This window comes from Triticum urartu, chromosome 4, assembly GCF_003073215.2.
Source record: "Triticum urartu cultivar G1812 chromosome 4, Tu2.1, whole genome shotgun sequence".
Classification (NCBI taxonomy): domain Eukaryota; kingdom Viridiplantae; phylum Streptophyta; class Magnoliopsida; order Poales; family Poaceae; genus Triticum; species Triticum urartu.
In genome coordinates this window covers 542,223,193-542,240,709 of record NC_053025.1, presented here as the reverse complement: position 1 = coordinate 542,240,709, position 17,517 = coordinate 542,223,193, and positions in this window count along the sequence as shown.

Below are 17,517 nucleotides of genomic sequence, written 5' to 3'. Positions count from 1 at the left end.
TTACTCTCGTGCAATTACAAGTGAATAAACATTCATCGTGAGAATAACACATCTAGCATGGAAAATATTAGCGACCCCTCACTGCTCCGTGAGCGAAACGAACACACAAAATAGAAGTTTATTTTGAAAATTAGAGATGGCACATACAAATTTGCTTAGAACGGCAAAAGAATACTGCATATAGGTAGATATAGTGGACTCATGTGGCAAAATTGGTTTAAAGGTTTTTGGATGCACAAGTTGTGATCATACTTAGTGCAAAATGAAGGCTAGGAAAATATTGAGAAACGACCAACCAAGAAACGAATAATCTCACAAGCGAGCATAATTAACACCGAATAATGCACCACAAGTAGGATATAATTTCATTGCATAATTATTGACTTTTCGTGCTTGCATAGGGAATGACAAACCTTAACACCAATATTCTTACTAAAGCATAATTACTCATCAAGATGACTCACATATCACATCATCATATCTCAAAACTATTACTAATAATCAAGTTTATTTGGTCCAGTGATCTTCATGAAAGTTTTTATTATATCCTTCTTGGATATCTATCACTTTGGGACTAATTTTCATATGTTGCTTTTGATAAGCTCAAACAAATATAAGTGAAGATCATAAGCATAATATTTATTTCTCTCAAATTAATTTAAGTGAAGCAAGAGAGAATTTCTTGAAAATTTTACTAACTCCCAAATAAATCTAAGTAAAGCAAGAGAGCATTCCTTCAAAAATACTAAAGCACACCGTGCTCAAAAAGATATAAGTGAAGCACTAGAGCAAGTCCATAGCTCATAAAAAATTTAAGTGAAGCATAGAGAGCAATTCTAACAAGTCATGACACAATTTTGGCTCTCTCAAATAGGTGTGCCTGCAAGGAATCAAGACTTAAAACACAAATTAAAACAAGCAAAGACTCATATCATACAATACGCTCCATGCAAAACACACAGTATGTGACGAATAAAAATATAGCTTCGAGTAAAATACTGATGGTCGTTAGAAGAAAGAGGGGATGCCACTCGGGGGCATCCCCAAGCTTAGTTGCTTTCTATCTTTCGGATAATAGCTTGGGATGCCGGGGCATCCCCAAGCTTAGGCTCTTCTTACTCCTTATTCCTTCATCCGTCGTAAGATAACCCAAAACTTGAAAACTTCAATCACACAAAACTCAACAAAACCTTTGTGAGATCCGTTAGTAAAAGAAAGAAAATCACTACTATAAGTATTGTATCAAAACAATTCATATTTTGTTTTTGCATTATATCTACAATATTCCAACTTTTATATGGCAAAAACTCATCAAAGAAAACCATAGAGCCATCAAAACAAGCACACAACGCAAAGAAAACAGAATCTGTCAAAACAGAACAATTTGTAGCAATCTGACTATTTTGAATACTTCTATAAGTCCAAAAATTATAAAATAATAGGACGACGTGAGAAATGTGTATATTGATCTACTTCAAAAGGAATGGGAATTTTATCGCTCTCTGGTTAAAAAAAAAATTATTTCCGCGGGCGCAAAAGTTTCTGTTTTTTCAGCAAGATCAAACAACTATCACCCAAGAAGACCCTAAAGGCTTTACTTGGCACAAACACTAATTAAAACATAAAAACACAATCATAATAGTATCATAATTGTGCAAACACTCAAGAACAGAAAGCAAAAAATATTATACATTGGGTTGTTGTCGGATGAGGGGTTCCGGCAAACCCTTAAGGTTAGAACACTGGGGTGCACGCGAAGTCTTTTCCTCCCACCGATCTACGCCCTAGCTCGCTAAGATCTCGCGGACGAACTCGATGAACTCCCAACACAGAAAGACACAAGATTTATACTGGTTCAGGCCACCGTTGTGGTGTAATACTCTACTCCAGTATGGTGGTGGTGGATTGCCTCTTGGGCTGATGATGAACAATACAAGGGGAAGAACAACCTCCTGAGGGTGAGGTGTTCTCAAATAATCATGACGATATCCAGTAATTGATCATTATATAGGCATCATGTCCAAGATTACTAGACCGACTCCTGCCTGCATTTACTACTATTACTCCACACATCGACCGCTATCCAACATACATCTGGTGTATTAAGTTCATGGAGAAACGAAGTAATGCAATAAGAATGATGACATGATGTAGACAAGATCTATCTATGTAGAGATAGACCCCATTGTTTTATCCTTAGTAGCAACGATACATACGTGTGGGTTCCCCTGCTGTCACTGGGATCAAGCACCGTAAGATCGAACCCACTACAAAGCACCTCTTCCCATTGCAAGATAAATAGATGAAGTTGGCCAAACAAAACCCAAATATCAGAGAAGAAATACGAGGCAATAAGCAATCATGCATAAAAGAGATCAAAGAAACTCAAATACTTTCATGGATATAAAAAGATAGATCTGATCATAAACTCAAAGTTCATCTGATCCCAACAAACACACAGCAAAAAGAGTTACATCATATGGATCTCCAAGAGACCATTGTATTGAGAATCCAACGAGAGAGAAGAAGCCATCTCGCTACTAACTACGGACCCGAAGGTCTACAAAGAACTACTCACGCATCATCGGAGAGGCACCAATGGAGGTGGTGAACCCCATCTGTGATAGTGTCTAGATTGGATCTGGTGGTTCTGGACTCTGTGGCGGGTGTAATTGATTTTCGTCGACTCCCCTAGGGTTTCTAGAATATTGGGGTATTTATAGAGCAAAGAGGCAGTCCGGGGGCACCCGAGGTGGGCTGTAATGCCCCGAGACCGATGTGCCTGTTGTCGTCCAGTTATTCGCCATCGTTGCCATGTCATTCGCTTGCGTGTTGCTTCTTGTCATGTCATCATGTGCATTGCATCATCATGTTTTCAAAACTTGCATGCGTCCCGGCCTCCTCGTTCTCTCCGTTGTCCGTTCTAAGCCCAGACACACTTGCACGCGCCCGCGGCATGTCCGAAATAGTATTTTATAAGTGGCCGGAAAATGTTCTCGGAATGGGATGAGAGTTGACATGTGGTCTTATTATAGTGTAGATAGACCGCCTGTCAAGTTTCATCGCATTCGGAGATCATTTGATGCCCCAACGGATAACTATAGCGGCAGTATAGCCGGTCTAACGTCGGACGTTTTCGGTCTCCGGAAACCGTGCCGGGCTGCATCTCTCCCCTCTTCTCTCAGACCAACCCGCCCTTCACAATCCGCCAGACCCAACAGAACCTCTCACGTCAGCCCGCGACCCTCCTCGCGCGTGCCCGAAAGTTGTCCCGGACCCGACCAGAGCAGTCGTCACCGTTGTGTCCGGATCATCCCCAAACGTCTACAAAACGTCTCCGTTTTCTTATTTGGGCTCCCTAACCTTTTATACGGGTACGTTTGATTAAAATCGAAGGGATCAAATGCCCCTATCACAAATCTACTTGTTTTATATAAGACCACCACCTACCGATTCAACCTAACCCTAAAATCTAGGAGCCTTGTCCCTCGCGCCGCCGCCACACTCTTTCTCGGAATCCCTCCCAATCCAAACCACCAGCCTCCGTCTCGGATCCACTGCCGCCTCCCACTTCTCCTCGTTTTTCGGCAGCAAGTCAATGTGTCCTCGCTCGATCCCCTGCTCATGCCCGAGGCCACCTCCTCTGCTCGATTCCGAGGGGATCACGAGCAGCTCGTCCCTGTTTCCTCGATCTCCAGCGAGCATCAGGCCGAGCCCCTCTCTCTCCATCTCTATTTCCTCTCCCCGCTGCTCAGGTCTCTGGTTCTTCCCTCACCCCGTATCTCTCTTTTCTCTGTATCAGGAGACCGCCATGGCTACCTCGAAGATCCACAACCGCTCGGCCACTAGGAGCCCAAGACGCTGCCTCCCCGTCACCCTTGTTTTTCCCTTGCCCGGAAGCCGCTGCAGCCTCCTCGACCCGGATCCACGCTGACTCCACCGAACCACCCCGCCTCCAGCTTGGCGATCGCCAGACCGAGAGCCCTGCTCGCGTCGCCCTGCCGTCAAGCGCCGCCCCTCTCGGAGACCGGCTCCATTGCCGTGCCAAGCCCCTCGCAGAGCCACCGCCCGAGACCTTCTGCTGCCTCGATTCAGTTCCGTCCTTCGCCGCCCGCAGCTCTGCGTCACGCAGAGGACGAACGCCACAGCCGCCTCGCGTTGACCCGCCAGCACCAATACCCAGCACACGCCTGGGCTGCCTCTCCTCCAGCCGCGCGCAAAGCCCAGCTCCCAGCCGGCCTGCTGCTGGCAAGGAGGCCTGCCTTGGCCTCTCCCTCTCCGCAAGCTGGGCCTGGCCCATGGGTGAGGCACGCCCCAGCGCCCCTGTTACTATCCTCCTATTGGGCCAGATCTTAGATGCGGCCCGAATCTTGTTTTTTTTTCGTGGAACAAATTTAGCTATTATTCCTGAGACGGTTGTTTTGCAGAAAAGTCCCTAGAGTTCATGCATTTAATATCTAATTAACCGTGCATCGGATTAAAATAAGTTATATAGGAAACATGACTAGAATTTCATCTAGTTTCATATTATGCCATTTTCATCCAGGTTTAACATGTTTAAAATGTTGTTTGATTAATTTTTTCTCTATGTCATGTTAAAATGCTTTAATTCATAACTAAATAACCGTAACTCCGAATTTAATAAACTTTATATGTAATTGGGGTGGAATTTTGCCTAGTTTAACATGGTGGCATCTCTTTGCATGTTTAACAACTCTAAAATTGTGTTTAGGGCAGAACAGTACCAAACCTAATATATGCATATGGGGATTTACCGGAATTGTTGTTCGTTGCTTCCGGCCTCATTTAACCTTGACTAGATAGGTAGTTTTACTTTGCTTCACTCTCTTGCCATGCTAACAACATTTAATCTTGTTGGGTACATAAACAAGTTCGAACTAAATAAGTCATGTGGTGTTTTCTTCAAAATGCAACTCCGTTGCATGTTGAGCTCCACTTAATTTGTAGGATTGTTTGTGCATCATGCCATGTCTATGAGTTGGTTGTTTACTATGTTGTTTGCTTCTTTCCGGGTTGCCTTTCTCGTGAGCTTCGGTTCCGTTCCGGAGTTGTGAGGATCCGTTCGACTTCGTCCGCGTGTCTTCTTCATGGACTCGTTCTTCTTCATTGCGGGATTTCAGGCAAGATGATCATACCCTCGAAATCACTTCTATCTTTGCTTGCTAGATGCTCGCTCTTTTGCTATGCCTATGCTGCGATACCTACCACTTGCTTATCATGCCTCCCATATCATTGAACCAAGCCTCTAACCCACCTTGTCCTAGCAAACCGTTGTTTGGCTATGTTACCACTTTGCTCAGCCCCTCTTATAGCGTTGTTAGTTGCAGGTGAAGATTGAAGTTTGTTCCTTGTTGGAACATAGCTATGTTGTTCCTTGTTGGAGCATGTTTATATGTTGGGATATCACAATATATCTTATTTAATTAATGCATCTATATACTTGGTAAAGGGTGGAAGGCTCGGCCTTAGGCTTAGTGTTTTGTTCCACTCTTGCCGCCCTAGTTTCCGTCATATCGGTGTTATGTTCCCGGATTTTGCGTTCCTTACGCGGTTGGGTTATAATGGGAACCCCTTGATAGTTCGCTTTGAATAAACTCCTCCAGCAAGGCCCAAAGTTGGTTTTACCATTTGCCACCTAGCCTTTTTTTCCCTTGGGTTAGGCCAGCCCAAGGGTCATCTTTATTTTAACCCCCCGGGCCAGTGCTTGTCTAAGTGTTGGTCCAAACTAGAGCCCCTTGCAGCGCCACCTTGGGGAAACTCAAGGGCTGGTTTTAGTTGTACGGATTGCTTATCCGGTGTTGCCCTGAGAACGAGATATGTGCAGCTCCTATCGGGATGTCGGCGCATCGGGTGGTCTTGCTGGACTTGTTTTACCATTGTCGAGGATGTCTTGGAGTACCGGGATACCGAGTCTGATCGGAATGTCTCGGGAGGAGGTCTATTCCTTCGTTGACCGTGAGAGCTTGTGATGGGCTAAGTTGGGAGACCCCTGCAGGGATTTGAACTTTCGAAAGCCGTGCCCGCGGTTATGGGCAGATGGGAATTTGTTAATGTCCGGTTGTAGAAAACCTGAACTTGACCTTAATTAAAATGCATCAACCGCATGTGTAACCGTGATGGTCTCTTCTCGGCGGAGTCCGGGAAGTGAACACGGTGTTGGAGTTATGCTTGACGTAGGTTGTTTAGGATCACTTCTTGATCATACTTTCTCGAACGTGCTTTGCCTTCTCTTCTCGCTCTCATTTGCGTATGTTAGCCACCATATATGCTAGTCATTTGCTGCAGCTCCACCTCATACCTTTACCTTACCCATAAGCTTAAATTAGGGTGCGAGATTGCTGAGTCCCTGTGGCTCACAGATACTTCCAAAACCAGCTTGCAGGTGCCGTTGAACAGAGCAGGTGACGCAACCAAGTTCAAGGAGGAGCTCGATGAAGATCTGTCCTTTGTGTTGTTTTCGTTCTAGTTGATCAGTAGTGGAGCCCAGTTGGGGTCGATCGGGGACCTTGTCGCATTTGGGGTTCTTCTTTTATTTTGGCTCCGTAGTCGGGCCCTGATTGTACTTGGTTGATGTAATGCTTTATTCATGTAATTGTGTGAAGTGGTGATTGTAAGCCAACTATGTATCTTTTTCCCTTATGTATTACATGGGTTGTGTGAAGATTACCTCACTTGCGACATTGCTTTCAATGCGGTTATGCCTCTAAGTCGTGCTTCGACACGTAGGAGATATAGCCGCATTGAGGGCGTTACAAGTTGGTATCAGAGCCTTCCTCGACCTTAGGAGCCCCATTGCTTGATTGTTTTTAGCGGCTGAGTTGTGTCTAGAAAAATGTTTTGAGTCATTTAGGAATTATATATCGGAGAGTTTAGGAATTCTTTTTACTCCCCAGTCTCCTCGTCGCTCTGGTAAGGCATCCTGACGTAGAGTTTTGACTCTTCTCTTCTCAAATTTCACTAAAAAAAATTTAGGTTCACGCGGGTATCTTGGAATCGTTCCGATGGTTTTGTGATGAGAACATTGTCTTGGTGCCTCCTGTCAGGGGTTTTGTGGAAGTGTCCCGGGGAGTTGAGCTCCGAGGTGTTGTCGTCACAATTTTATCACTGCAGTTCTGGAACACCTGAGTTTAGTACGCCGACATCGAAAATCTCTTTTATGCAGTTCGTTGGTGAGATAACCTCGACGCCACCCAGTACTGGGGCGGGAGTTCGGGAGTATTGCCATAACTTGTATAACGGATGCTTTTCGAAGGTTGAGGTAGATAATTTCCGAAGGTTTCTTGGTTATGTGTTGAAGGATGGATACAGCTGGATGTAGGATTTGTTAGTTTTGGGTGAGATATTATGCTTCCCCTGTATCCCCAACACCTGATTGCATAACCAGAAAATTTCGGGAGTTTATAAGTGGGAATTCAAGCAGCTCTTAGGATATCTTTCCGACAGATGTATGATATGAAATTGGGGTTCGACGTCTAGTGGTCCGCCTATTCACGGTCGGTTTTACAGTGGTCTCGTTGTGTCTTAAAGATTCCTTGGCTATGCCGACTCGGGGACGCTTCGTATGTCATGTGCACTGCCTTGTACATGATGGTGCTGTACGATCGAGCCCGTGTAGGCCCCACCATGAAAACTTCGGACGAAATCTCTATCATATGTTTGTTCTGGCTTATTCTGCAAGCCAATCCTTTGTTTTGTTTTGAGTTGTGGTATTCGAGTTGCTTCAATGTCAAGTGTTGATTCCATACCTTCCCTAAGCAGTGTTCTCATATTCCTATGTGGATACTAATCATTCTTGATAATCGAGATTGTCATGTCAATCCTTTTCAGCCGGCATGTTTTCTCTTCAAGTGGTTCCGATCATTTCAACATCAGTAAGATCTATTATCACTTATTCTCAACGGTGTTCGTTTCATCCATCCCAAATTGTCTTTGTTTTCCCGCCCACCCACCCATTTTTCTTCAAGGATTCAGATTTCTTGATCAAGTGGCCATCTTATTCATGTGAAGTCTCTCCATTCCTTTTTACGTCAATGTTCTTATCCGTTGTTTCTCAGGAAGATGCCAACGGAGCTTCAAGTTCGTCACCCTTCACTCATTTTCCTTCTCCAGTGGTTTAAATTCAAGCGTTATTGATCATATCTTTCTCCTCGTTTCAAATACCTTCTCATGCCGGTGCACCTCATATTCTTTCACTTCTCGCTATTTAATTGTTCCGGAGTGCTCAAGATATCTCAAAGATTCATGTTTCCACTCTGCATTCGTTCAAGCTCTTTCGAGATTGGCATCTCATTCAAGTCATTTAATTCAACTGGTGCAACCTCTCTTTTAAATCATTTCAATGGTATTTCTCTTGAGTGGGCCCATAACCCACATGTCTTTTCCAGGATCTTACCTGACTCTTCTATTTTCCCGGAGCTATCCTAAATTCTTTTTGAAGTTTGATGTAAGAATGATTTATCATCAGTCAAATGTCTTTCCCCAAGATCTTCCAAATTCTTTTCATCATTGGCTCAACTTTTCTATTCTTCTTTATTCCGGAGTGTCTCAACAATTCTTGGTGGCGTTTTCCCGTCGTCATTCTTGGATTTTGAAGACCAAAGAAGATTTTCTATTAAATCTTGCTCCTTTCTCTTCAAGATTTATGGCTCTAGCTTTGTGCCATCCTCTCATAATGGGTTTTGATTGTGAGAATTCTTTCACCCGCCCGGAGCATTTCATGAGTTGTTCCCATTTTTTTCCTCCGAAGGCCATCTTTTCAAATATTATTCACTCTCAGCTTTTAGCTATCATTCTCCAAATCTCACCGGTGCATCATTCAATATTCTCTAATCAGCTCATAATCTCTTCGTTCTCATGGATCTAAATTCTCTCAAGTTTCTTCGTTCATTTCATAATTCTTCCCGGTGTTTCTTTACCTTTTACTTCGTTCTTTTCCAATTCATACGGTGGTTCGTTGAAGATTTCTCTTCCTTTGTTATTGTATCGATTCTTTCGTTCTTTCATCCTACCAGTGTTTCGTCGAAGACCTTCTCAAATTTATGCAATATCTATCTTAATCCTTTCTACGAGAATAAGTAGTATGCCAAATCCATTGCTCGTCATCAATTTAAATTGGTGAAGGATAAGCATAATGTAATTCTTATTCTTTTTTCATCAAGTAAATTCAATTCTTTATTCCGGAGGTTCATCGTATCACATTCTCAGTTCGAGATGCTTCATCTTTCTTTTCCAGAGTTCCTAGATTTTCCGCATTATCTCATCGCAAAGATCCATCTAAATCATTACAAGGATTCACCTTGTTTTTTTCAACTTCTCTTTCCTTCCATCTGATCATTCTTTTGTTTACCGGAGTTCTTCATGAAGGTTCTCCATGATGTTTCATAAAGGATTTAATTCCTTTCTCCAAGTTGTCATCGAGATTCTTTTTTTAAGGAGCTCAAGCATTTGTTCATCTTGCAATCCGGAGTGCATTTGTTTCTACCGTATCATCAGAGGTGGTATTATGTCATTCTTGATAATTTTCCTTCGTGTTTCATGATTCACAAGTTATCAAGAATGAGATATCTTAAATCCATCAATCTCTTCGTTGGAGTTATCTTGGGTTATATTTCACCTAAAGCTTCCCCTAAGGTTTGTTCCTATTATGGTGTTTATAATTAACCCAAGTTCTTTTATCCTTCCGGCGAGTAAGTTTATCGTCTCCTTCTTGATATCAAGTCAATCTATCGTTCCGTTAGTGGCAAAATTTCACCTCATAGTTTTGAGAAGTTTTTTTTCATAAGCCCAGTACCAGCTTACTCTTTTCGTTGTTCGTTTTCCAACAATTCCGTTCGACCCTTCCCCTAAGGATGCCTTCTTAAACTCTTTTTGTGACAGAAGTTGGCATTTGCTTCTCCATTCTTTTATTTCAATTATCTATATTCTATTCTTTCGTTCCAGAGGCATTGTGATGTTGCTCTTTTCAACCCATCATCTCGTTTGTCAAAAATCATGTTCTTTTCGTCCTTATCCATTTAACCGGAGTGTTGTGCCCTTTTGCTCTAGTTCTTTTCGCCTTATCAAGCCTTGCATCTCTTTTCAACCGGAGAGCTGTCCGAGATCTTTCTTACCCCCTTGTTCCATTCATTCAATAGTTACGGAGGTAGTGTGTTGTTGATTTCTTCAAGTATCTTCTCACCTTATCAAGTTCTTATTCAATTCCTCTCTTTTCAACCGGAGTGCTGCCCGAATTTGGTCTTCCTTAATCCCCTTCCTGAACCAGAGTGTTTTCTATATATATCTTCCCTTTAACCTCAAGGTTTTTCGCAATGTTCTTTGTCCCTCTTTTCTAACAGAGTGTTTTTAACTTCGTTCATCTCCGTTGTATTCTTTTCTCGAAATGGCTTAACCTTTTCAAGGTTCTTTGGTTTTATTCGTTTGTCAAAGGAGCAACTTAGTTTTACCTCTTCTCTTTCTCTTCCGTTTTCCCTCCGGTGTCATTCTAGATCTCGGGACGAGATCCTCTCGTAGTGGTGGAGTGTTGTAACGCCCCGAGACCGATGTGCCAGTTGTCGTCCAGTTATTTGCCGTCGTTGCCATGTCATTTGCTTGCGTGTTGCTTCTTGTCATGTCATCATGTGCATTGCATCATCATGTTTTCAAAACTTGCATGCGTCCCGGCCTCCTCGTTCTCTCCGTTGTCCGTTCTGAGCCCAGACACACTTGCACGCGCCCGCGACATGTCCGAAATAGTATTTTATAAGTGGCCGGAAAATGTTCTCGGAATGGGATGAGAGTTGACGTGTGGTCTTATTATAGTGTAGATAGACCGCTTATCAAGTTTCATTGCATTCGGAGATCGTTTGATGCCCCAACGGATAACTATAGCGGCAGTATAGCCGGTCTAAGGTCGGACGTTTTCGGTCTCCGAAAACTGTGCCGGGCTGCATCTCTCCCCTCTTCTCTCAGACCAACCCGCCCTTCACAATCCGCCAGACCCAACCGAACCTCTCTCGTCAGCCCGCGACCCTCCTCGCGCGCGCCCGAAAGTTGTCCCGGACCCGAGCAGAGCAGTCGTCACCGTTGTGTCCGGATCATCCCCAAACGTCTACAAAACGTCTCCGTTTTCTTATTTGGGCTCCCTAACCTTTTATCCGGGTCCGTCCGATTAAAATCGAAGGGATCAAATGCCACTATCACAAATCTACTTGTTTTATATAAGACCACCACCTACCGATTCAACCTAACCCTAAAATCTAGGAGCCTTGTCCCTCGCGCCGCCGCCACACTCTTTCTCGGGATCCCTCCCGATCCAAACCACCAGCCTCCGTCTCGGATCCACCGCCGCCTCGCACTTCTCCTCGTTTTTCGGCAGCAAGTCAATGTGTCCTCGCTCGCTCCCCTGCTCATGCCCGAGGCCACCTCCTCTGCTCGATCCCGAGGGGATCACGAGCAGCTCGTCCTTGTTTCCTCGATCTCCAGCGAGCATCAGGCCGAGCCCCTGTCTCTCCATCTCTATTTCCTCTCCCCGCCGCTCAGGTCTCTGGTTCTTCCCTCACCCTGTATCTCTCTTTTCTCTGTATCAGGAGACCGCCATGGCTGCCTCGAAGATCCACAACCGCTCGGCCACTAGGAGCCCAAGACGCTGCCTCCCCGTCGCCCTTGTTTTTCCCTCGCCTGGAAGCCGCTGCAGCCTCCTCGACCCGGATCCACACCGACGCCACCGAACCACCCCGCCTCCAGCTTGGCGATCGCCAGACCGAGAGACCTGCTCGCGTCGCCCTGCTATCAAGCGCCGCCCCTCTCGGAGACCGGCTCCGTTGTCGTGCCAAGCCCCTTGTAGAGCCGCCGCCCGAGGCCTTCTGCTGCCTCGATTCAGTTCTGTCCTTCACCGCTCGCAGCTCTGCGTCACGCAGAGGACGAACGCCACAGCCGCCTCGCGTTGACCCGCCAGCCCCAAGACCCAGCGCGCGCCTGGGCTGCCTCTCCTCCAGCCGCGCGCGAAGCCCAGCTCCCAGCCGGCCTGCTGCTGGCAAGGAGGCCTGCCTTGGCCTCTCCCTCTCCGCAAGCTGGGCCTGGCCCATGGGTGAGGCACACCCCAACGCCCCTGTTACTATCCTCCTATTGGGCCAGATCTTAGATGCGGCCCGAATCTTGTTTTTTTTCCGTGGAACGAATTTAGCTATTATTCCTGAGACGGTTGTTTTGCAGAAAAGTCCCTAGAGTTCATGCATTTAATATCTAATTAACTGTGCATCGGATTAAAATAAGTTATATATGAAACATGACTAGAATTTCATCTAGTTTCATATTATACCATTTTCATCCAGGTTTAACATGTTTAAAATGTTGTTTGATTAATTTTTGCTCTATGTCATGTTAAAATGCTTTAATTCATAACTAAATAACCGTAACTCTGAATTTAATAAACTTTATATGTAATTGGGGTGGAATTTTGCCTAGTATAACATGGTGGCATCTCTTTGCATGTTTAGCAACTCTAAAATTGTGTTTAGGGAAGAACAGTACCAAACCTAATATATGCATATGGGGATTTACCGGAATTGTTGTTCGTTGCTTCCGGCCTCATTTAACCTTGACTAGATAGGTAGTTTTACTTTGCTTCACTCTCTTGCCATGCTAACAACATTTAATCTTGTTGGGTACATAAACAAGTTTCGAACTAAATAAGTCATGTGGTGTTTTCTTCAAAATGCAACTCCGTTGCATGTTGAGCTCCACTTAATTTGTAGGATTGTTTGTGCATCATGCCATGTCTATGACTTGGTTGTTTACTATGTTGTTTGCTTCTTTCCGGGTTGCCTTTCTCGTGAGCTTCGGTTCCGTTCCGGAGTTGTGAGGATCCGTTCGACTTCGTCCGCGTGTCTTCTTCATGGACTCGTTCTTCTTCATTGCGGGATTTCAGGAAAGATGATCATACCCTCGAAATCACTTCTATCTTTGCTTGCTAGATGCTCGCTCTTTTGCTATGCCTATGCTGCGATACCTACCACTTGCTTATCATGCCTTCCATATCGTTGAACCAAGCCTCTAACCCACCTTGTCCTAGCAAACCGTTGTTTGGCTATGTTACCGCTTTGCTCAGCCCCTCTTATAGCGTTGTTAGTTGCAGGTGAAGATTGAAGTTTGTTCCTTGTTGGAACATGGCTATGTTGTTCCTTATTGGAGCATGTTTATATGTTGGGATATCACAATATATCTTATTTAATTAATGCATCTATATACTTGGTAAAGGGTGGAAGGCTCGGCCTTATGCTTAGTGTTTTGTTCCACTCTTGCCGCCCTAGTTTCCGTCATATCGGTGTTATGTTCCCGGATTTTGCGTTCCTTACGCGGTTGGGTTATAATGGGAACCCCTTGACAGTTCGCTTTGAATAAAACTCCTCCAGCAAGGCCCAACATTGGTTTTACCATTTGCCACCTAGCCTTTTTTTCCCTTGGGTTAGGCCAGCCCAAGGGTCATCTTTATTTTAACCCCCCAGGCCAGTGCTTGTCTAAGTGTTGGTCCAAACTAGAGCCCCTTGCAGCGCCACCTCGGGGAAACTCAAGGGCTGGTTTTAGTTGTACGGATTGCTTATCCGGTGTTGCCCTGAGAACGAGATATGTGCAGCTCCTATCGGGATGTCGGCGCATCGAGTGGTCTTGCTGGACTTGTTTTACCATTGTCGAGGATGTCTTGGAGTACCGGGATAGCGAGTCTGATCGGAATGTCTCGGGAGGAGGTCTATTCCTTTGTTGACCGTGAGAGCTTGTGATGGGCTAAGTTGGGACACCCCTGCAGGGATTTGAACTTTCGAAAGCCGTGCCCGCGGTTATGGGCAGATGGGAATTTGTTAATGTCTGGTTGTGGAAAACCTGAACTTGACCTTAATTAAAATGCATCAACCGCGTGTGTAACCGTGATGGTCTCTTCTCGGCGGAGTCCAGGAAGTGAACACGGTGTTGGAGTTATGCTTGACGTAGGTTGTTTAGGATCACTTCTTGATCATACTTTCTCGAACGTGCTTTGCCTTCTCTTCTCGCTCTCTTTTGTGTATGTTAGCCACCATATATGCTAGTCGCTTGCTGCAGCTCCACCTCATACCTTTACCTTGCCCATAAGCTTAAATAGTTTTGATCGCGAGGGTGCGAGATTGCTGAGTCCCTGTGGCTCACAGATACTTCCAAAACCAGCTTGCAGGTGCCGTTGAACAGAGCAGGTGACACAAGCAAGTTCAAGGAGGAGCTCGATGAAGATCTGTCCTTTGTGTTGTTTTCGTTCTAGTTGATCAGTAGTGGAGCCCAGTTGGGGTCGATCGGGGACCTTGTCGCATTTGGGGTTCTTCTTTTATTTTGGCTCCGTAGTCGGGCCCTGATTGTACTTGGTTGATGTAATGCTTTATTCATGTAATTGTGTGAAGTGGCGATTGTAAGCCAACTATGTATCTTTTTCCCTTATGTATTCCTGGGTTGTGTGAAGATTACCTCACTTGCGACATTGCTTTCAATGCGGTTATGCCTCTAAGTCGTGCTTCGACACGTAGGAGATATAGCCGCATCGAGGGCGTTACATGGGCCCAACCCACCAGGGCGCGCCTGGGCCTCCTGGCGCACCCTGGTGGGTTGTGCTCTCCTCAGAGCACCCCCCAGACGCAGCCTTGGCCCATTTGGTGTCTTTTGGTCCAAAAAAATCTCCGTAAAGTTTTGTTGCATTTGGACTCCGTTTGGTATTGATTTCTTGCGATGTAAAAAAACATGCAGAAAATAGCAACTGGCACTTGGCACTATGTCAATAGGTTAGTACCAAAAATGATATAAAATGAATATAAAATGATTATAAAACATCCAAGATTGATAATATAACAACATGGAACAATCAAAAATTATAGATATGTCAAAGACGTATCAGATGTCACGTTGCCCAAAGAGCAGAGGAGCGTGGGGCAGCACGATAGAGATCACACAAGCAATTTTACCCAGGTTCGGGCCGCCACGAGGCATAAAACCCTACTCCTACTTTGGTGGATTGATGGGGGAAGAATGGTGGTGGAGCATAGTACACTTTCCCGGCAGGGGTGCCTCAGGGCAGCAGTGGCTACGTCCGTATAAATGCGTGGCTATCCAACCTTCTAACCCTTTCTACGGCTGTCATGGGCCTCCTTTTATAGGTTAAAGGGTCACTACAATGGCAAAGTAGTCATTATGCACTAATAAGATAGCAAACAGTGCTATCATACCTAACCCTGTAGGCTGATAGGGCGCATTAAATGCTCCACTCAACGTCACATTGTCGCTTGCCTGGCAAGCCTTGCCGGGCTGCTTTGCCAGCTTCACGCCTGCTCGCTCGACACGCCGTAGGACGGGTGTCGTTCGTAGGTATCTCCTGTAGAAAGAGGCTGGCATGTGGCGAATGGCTGCCACTTAGTCACTTTGTGGCTTGACACAACATCGATTGATGACGTGGGTCGCGGTGGAGTAGTTGGGTGAGGAGGTTTTGCCTTCACGAGTCCTGGCAGGCCTTGCCGGGATGTCTTGGACGTTCTCTTTTGGGGGTGACCCCGCCCTTGCCGGGTTCGCCTGCGTGACAAGGGAGGCTTCTCTTCTGGTGGTATCTTGCTTCTCTGGCTTGTTCTGCATGTTGGCCCTTCGAAAATCTTGGTCTCTTGTGCTTTGGTATGGCCTTAGCTTGTCCGTGCATGAGTTAGGGGAAAATATGTACGCATGTCTATTTTCCCCAACATAAGCCCCCAGGCCTGAGCCATACGCGTTGGCGCGGCATGTTGGGTTAGGACCCAAACAGTGCGCGGACATGATGTCGCTTGAAGCTACGTCGGTATTTCCCCAAAGAGGAAGGGATGATGCAGCACAGCGACGTAGGTATTTACCTCAGATATGAAACCAAGGTTATCGAACCAGTAGGAGAACCAAGCAACACAACATCAACAGCCCCTACAAACAAATAGCAACCACTTGCAACATGACGTGTTAAAGGGGTTGTCAATCCCTTTCGGGTAACGATGCCTCAAACGGTGCGTGGACAGGAGAAAGTTGTAAATATTGATAGATCGAACGCCAAATAAAATAAATTGTAGCAAGGTATTTTTGGGTTTTTTGATTAATAGACCTGAAAATAAAAGAAAATAAAAATAGATCGCAAAGGCAAATGTATGAGAAAGAAGATCCGGGGGTCGTAGGTTTCACTAGTGGCTTCTCTCGAGAAAAATAGCAAACGGTGGGTAAACAAATTATTGTTGGGCAATTGATAGAACCTCGAATAATTATGGTGATATCTAGGCAATGATCATTACATAGGCATCACATCGAAGATTAGTAGAACGACTCCTGCCTGCATCTACTACTATTACTCCACACATCGACCGCTATCCAGCATGCATCTAGTGTATTAAGTTCATGGAAAAACAGAGTAATGCAATAAGAACGATGACATGATGTAGACGAGATCCGTTTATCTATGGTGGTAGATATAGATCCCATCTTTTTATCCTTAGTAGCAACGATACATACGTGTCGGTTCCCTTTCTGTCACTGGGATCAAGCACCGTAAGATCGAACCCACTACCGAGCACCTCTTCCCATTGCAAGATAAATAGATCAAGTTGGCCAAACAAAACCCAAATATCGGTGAAGAAATATGAGGCGATAAGCAATCATGCATAAAAGAGATCAAAGAAACTCAAATACTTTCATGGATATAAAAGGATAGATTTGATCATATACTCAAAGTTCATCGATCCCAACAAACACATCGCAAAAAGAGTTACATCATATGGATGTCCAAGAGACCATTGTATTGAGAATCATGAGAGAGAGAGAGGAAGCCATCTAGCTACTAACTACGAACTAGAAGGTCTACAAAGAACTACTCACGCATCATCGGAGAGGCAGCAATGGAGGTGGTGAACCCCATCCGTGATGGTGTCTAGATTGGATCTGGTGGTTCTAGACTCTGCGGCGGCTGGAATTGATTTTCGTCGACTCCCCTAGGGTTTCTGGAATATTGGCGTATTTATAGAGCAAAGAGGCAGTCCGAGGGGCACCCGAGGTGGGCACAACCCACTAGGGCGCGCTTGGGCCTGCTGGCGTGCCCTGGTGGGTTGTCCCCTCCTCGGGACACCCCCAGGTGCTACCAGGGCCCAACATCTTCCTTTTGGTCCATAAAAAATCTCCGTAAAGTTTGGTGGCATTTGGAATCCGTTTGATATTGATTTTCTGTGATGTAAAAAACATGGAAAAATAGCAACTGGCACTTGGCACTATGTCAATAGGTTAGTACCAAAAAATGATATAAAATGACTATAAAATGATTATAAAACATCCAAGATTGATAATAAAACAACATGGAACAATCAAAAATTATAGGTACGTTGGAGATGTATCAGCATCCCCAAGCTTAACTCCTACTCGTCCTCGAGTAGGTAAGTAATAAAAACAGAAATTTTGATGTGGAGTGCTGTTCATCATGTCATATCATAATCTTTTCTTTATAGCAAGGACATT